The following is a 6,000-nucleotide window of genomic DNA, read 5'->3' as shown; positions in this document are numbered from 1 at the left end:
TGTGGCGTTTATGTTGTGTTTGGCTTGCAGCGGTCCCGGCACCATGAATTAGAGCGGGGAGGCTTTGGTAACTCCATGGGCCGTGCCATCCAACTGTTTGTGTGTTTATGTCAATAACCAGCACTGAAGGGACCATGCGGTGGTGGCATAATATTGACAGGGACGTGTCCCTAGTGTCCCTACCCAATTCTACGCCCCTGGGCCAGGGTATTACAAACGATTAACAAGTTAATTCCTATACATTTTCCCTGAAACAGTGTAGTTTTTAATGCCTTCAAACATGAGTCTATTTTAAATGGTGCAGCTTTTAATGACGATCTCACATCCTTTGTTCAGACCAGGCTTGCAAGTGAACCTGGAAATATAGAGGAGCAGTGCAGACAAGAGGATGAATAATACAATTTAGAGACAGTAGAGATGGTTTGTTCATCTAACCCTCACTTCACAAATAATTTTAAAATATAAAAGAAGAGCAAAGAACCACACTGAAAACTTTTCAAAGTGGAAAATGGTTAAGGCCCATTTATACTCCCTTTACATACGAAAATGTATACGTCCTTTTCAAACGATGTTACCGTCACTGCTCACATACTTCCATGTGTCCTTTACATTGGCATGGATGTTAACCAATACATCCACCAGGGGGGGCAGCCCAGAGTCAAAAGTTTATGACAACAACAAACTCAAAAACACACATGGCGACTGTGGAGGAGGTATTGATAATGTACGTCTTGCATAAAAGACAAAAACAGAGGCAGCGTTTCTAACCAACTCGCACAACTTTTCCTAAAAGTTCTGCCATTGTTATTTCCTCTTTGTGTCTCACTAGAGCTTTGTATCAGGTAGTGACAGCAGCACTGCCCCCACAGTTTCCGGTGGTACTGCTCCGTTTGGCCCATATCTGTAAGCTTTATGGAAATGTGCAGAAATACAGGTGAAATGAAAGCAGAGCACAGACAGAAGGCTCCGTTCATATCTGGATTCGTATTTAATGTTGAGCATAAATGGGCATGTAGTGTTTTTTCCTGACTGGATAAAGCTTAATTTAGCTCCAGTGATAGTGAACGATAACAACAGCTGAGAAAATACAAAGTGCAGTTTTTAAATGATTTATTTCATTTACTAAGGGAAATAAGCCATCCAAACTGACCTGGCTTTATGTGAAAAAGCCATTGCCCCCCTTGTTAAATCATGAATTAGCTGTGATTAACCACTTTTTTTAGAGAGCTGAGTTCAGTTTGTCTACCTGCCATACCTGTTAAATGCAGAAATCACTTAAATAGAACCTGTCTGACAAAGTGAAGTAGGCGTAAAGATCTCTAAAGCAAAACGTCATGATGCTATGATGCAAGAAATTCAAGAACTGGTGAGAAATAAAGTCACTGACATCTACTGGTGTTACAAAGACATTTATAAGTCTTTGGGACACCAGCAATCAATGGTGAGAACCATGATCTACAAATGGAGAAAACTTGAACAGTGGTGTACCTTCCCAGGAGTAGCCGGTCTACCAAAATGACTCTGAGAGCGCATCAATGACTCAATCAGGAGGTCACAAAAGAACCCAGAACAACATCTGCAGGCCTCTCTTGACTCAGTTAAGGTCAGAGTTCATGATTCAACAGTAAGAAAGAAATTGCAACTCCAAAACAAAGGTCAAAGTCTGGACTTAAATCTGATTGAGAAGCTGTGGCATGACCTTATAGAGGCCGTTCATGCTGGAAAATGTGGCTGAAGTAGAAACAATTCTGCAAAGAAGAGTGGGCCAGAATTCCTCCACAGTAATGTGAAAGACTCATTTCCAGTCATCACAAAGGCTTGCTTGCAGTTTTGCCACCAAGAGTGGAACGACCAGTTATGAGGTTTAGGGGGCGATGATATTTTTCACCAGTTTCACAAACATGAGTTTGTTTTAAAGTCCTTAGCTAGCTATGCACCCATACAGCTCTGATTTATGTAGCTACCAGCCCAAATGTTGGAGAGAAACAGAAACAATGCACACGTTTTGGGAATATTTTCCTTTTTGGCAACAAAACATAAATGAAAATACAGATTTTTCTCCCCCGATGGATTAATTTTATGAGGAAGTAACATCATAACAGAATAGTTGGATTTAAGATCTGACATGTTTCATTACTTATTAAAAGAACAGAGAAATCTGAGCACTTTAATAGATTACATGTGAGCAATCTTAACAATCATTCATCATTCATTAAGCACCATATTGCATGTCAAAGTATGAAAAAGCTTTAAAATAGACGTGGGTGGAAAGAGAGCTCTTGGTTAAAGTTTAGTAATCAGAAATCAGTCATAATGAAGATATCTTGTGTTCCTTAAAAGGTTGAATACACTCGTTGCAGACTGATAAATGACCGTAGAGTGATAAAATAATGATAGAGAATGGCCGAGAACACAGACTGCATATTTTAGGAGTGTATTTACATTCTTGTTGTTGCTGGACGTAGCTCTTGACTCATTACTTATTATGTAATAATGTACAGAATGGTGTTGTGGACAGGTGACATAGGGCTGTGTTGTATAACTCAAATGTACGTCTGGGACATGATGACAAAGATTAACAAGGTGAAACATGTGTCTTACATGTGACAATTCTTCCAGGAGCATTCACATGACCAAGCGCATTCGTTTGAGAGAGAAAAATGTTTGAGAAATATGTCTGCACAGATTAAATCAACACATGAATCCTAGAGCTGACTCGCGGGTCTAGAGTGGACTTTAACTTTGACTGTGCTGTCAATACAGCCTTCTTTCTAAAAATAAAAGTAAAATGAACATTTCTACAGGTGCTGTTGCAGTATAAATCACTTCCAAGTTTACTCTGAATTAATTAGTTTATCAACTTTATGACCTTATGATAAAACTACTGTCCCATTTAACCTTATGTCCCAATAACCCTGAGTTAACCCTAACAGTGATTAAGGCTTTATATTTTTACATTGATCACGAAAAGCTTCTGGGTGGCACAGCGACGCAGGGGTTAGCGCTGTTGCCTCAAAGCAAGAAGGTCCCTGGTTCGCTATCCGGTCAGGGCCTTTCTGTGCGGAGTTTGCATGCAGAAAAAAAAAAGAAAATTGAGTTTTAGTGGTTGAATGTTATACTTGATTCATTTCTGACTTCTCAGAGAAGCCCAGTGAGCTGGCTCAAATTTGGGTATAAAAAGGTGAATCAGTTTGAAATTCCTCATTCCTGTTCAAAATGGTAAAATGTGGAGAGCTGACTGAAAATGGAAGAGTCTGCATTAAAGCACTTCATGATGCTGGATGGTCTCTGAGACAAATATGACAGGTGGTCTAATAACTTTGTTAAGCACCGTAAAGTTGGACTGTTCTTTCGTGCATGTCATCTTTTATAAATACTGCAGCTCAGTTTCCATGCTCATTGTTTTCCTCTGTGTTTCTGTTTGTGAAATATATGCACAGAGCTTGCAGGGTCTTACTTCCTTTGCCCCAGCTATGATCAGTATTCTCAGGTTGTTTACTTCATACCTCACCTCTGCAGCTTTGCTGCACCGTGGGGAAACTGGTGCTACCTGTACTGCAGCCGTCTTTGTGTTTGCATTGTGTGTTTGGTGTTTTCAGCCCTTGTGTATAAAAGCAGAGACAACTTTGCTCAGCACATGGACAATTTTAACAAACAGGCTCGGTTTTGGAGTTTCAGTGCTTTTACAGATCTGTATCTAGTAGGAGTCATGTGATGAGCACACTGACATGGTCTTTAGACAGCATTACTACAGGTATGAGGGGTTGTGTGACAGCCGTGTCAAACAATGACAGACGAACGGTTAAAATGATTAAGCAATGAGACTGTTTGCTGTGTGAGTCAGCACTGTAGCTGCTAAATAAACAGCTAATGACGCAGACGCTCTTACTTAATCTGACACTATGAAACACACATGCCCTACAAAAAGACACACAAAGACGGCTCTATTACTATAAACCTCATTCTGCACATGTATACAGCCAATGTTAGAGATGAACATGTGGCATGTTTAGAAAACAAATTTTAAGCTGTAAATTCATTTTTCAATGTTTCTGTGCCAGCAATAGCCCAGGCTGGTGGTGCTATCTTTTCAGTATATATAGTATAAAACAAGTCAAAAGACCTGGAATAACCTTAAACGGGTTTGATATGTGAAGACGATTTAGTCAAGTTTTACATTTTCTTTGCAATTTTACTCCATTCTTCTTTGCTAAACAGTTCCAGCTCTGTCAGGTTGCACAGGGATCAGGTGTGAACAGCCCTTTTCAAGTCCAGGGACAAATTCTCTGTTGGATTGAGGTCTGGGCTTTGACTCAGCCACTCCAGAACATTCCCCTTGTTGTCTTTAGATCATTTCCGTGTAGCTTTCTCTGTACGCTTCAGCTCACCGACTTACTGGAATAGAATTCCTCTCCTAAACTGAAGCTCCCTCTCAGACTGAATGAGACCGCCCTCCTGGATTTTCCTCTATTGCCACACTCATTTTATCCTCCACCTTTACAAGCCTTCCTTGGCTGGATGCTGAGTAGCATCCCCACAGCATGTTGCTGCCACCACCATGCTTCACAGTGGCGATGGTGTGTTTGTAGTGTTGTGCAGTGTATGGTGTCTCTCTGAGTTGCTTGGCATGTTCTTTTGTCCTCATGGTGTAATGGTAGCCAGGAATACTGATGAACCAGTGACTGGACCTTCCAGACACAGGTGTCTTTATCCTACAATCACTGGGACACATTCACTACACTCAGCACCAGCTGGCTGGCCTGCTGATGAATTAGGTCAGTCTTTTAAAAAGAGAGTGAATTTTTAAGCAGTCACTTATTTCACAGTACAGAGTTTTAGTTGATTGACATTACTTTCTAGCGATCTGTTTTCACTTTGGCGTTTGTGATTTTTTTTTTTTTTTTTTTAGCAAAAAAGTCAAATTATATTGACCCAGGACTGACCATGATTATCACATCAAAAGGCGGTGAATGCTTTTCATAGGCTCTGTAGATGAAACATGTTGAAAAATTTCTTTGCCTTTAGATCGAGCCTAGAATGATCTGGACCACTGAGCCTGCAGAGATGTGGGAATATATCTACTAAACTTGAACATGTGTCCATCATGGTAGAGCTTATGCGGTAGCAGCATGTCAAAAGAAAACATTACTTAACCGAGTATACTTTACAATCAGAAACTTAGAATAAGGGGGACCTGCTGAAGCCATATCACTTCACAAGACTTCATAAAAACCTGCTTTTATTTCAGAATTACCAGGGGACAGGCCGGTGTTGTAGTTTAACTGGTGTTGAATTTAAAAGGGGCACAGATGAGACTTATGCACTCCATCACTTTGCCTTGTAATATATAACAATTACTAAGCTAGAGCAGTGGCTCTCAACCTTGGGATCAGGACCCCCTTTAGACACTAAGAGGGGGTCTCCAGATTCCCTAAAAAACATGAATATTTTTAGAATTCCACCGTTGCCACTTTACACCAATTTTGCCAAATTTTAGCCAGTTTCACCATTTTTTCCCACAAATGTTTACACATTTTTTGCCATTTTTTTTGCCTGTTTTTGCCACTTCTAAACCAATTCTTGCCACATAAGTCAAATGTTGCCTCTGTTGACTCATTATTGCCACTATCAACCCCATTTTACCACTTTTCATGCCCATTTTACCACTTTTCACTGTCTGATATGCCCATTTTTAACAGTTTGACCAGTTTCTGCCAATATCTGCCTACTTTTTCTTTCTCATTTGGCACTTTTTGCCAGTTTATATCGATTTTTGTCCCATTTCATCAGATTTCCACCCATTTTGCCAATTTAAAGCCTACTCAGCCACTTTTTAGTTCCCTTTTACCACTATTTATGCCCATTTTTGCCTTTTGTTTGGTTATTTTTTGCAATTCTTGTATAATTGTCTGCTACTTCTAACCCATTTCTGCTACTTTTAAGATCCAGCTTCATCACCTTTTCTACCATTTTTTGCCATTATTAATCATTTTTTTCAAT

This window comes from Cheilinus undulatus, linkage group 4 (assembly GCF_018320785.1).
Source record: "Cheilinus undulatus linkage group 4, ASM1832078v1, whole genome shotgun sequence".
In the NCBI taxonomy this organism is placed as follows: Eukaryota; Metazoa; Chordata; class Actinopteri; order Labriformes; family Labridae; genus Cheilinus; species Cheilinus undulatus.
This window is presented reverse-complemented; position numbering follows the sequence as displayed.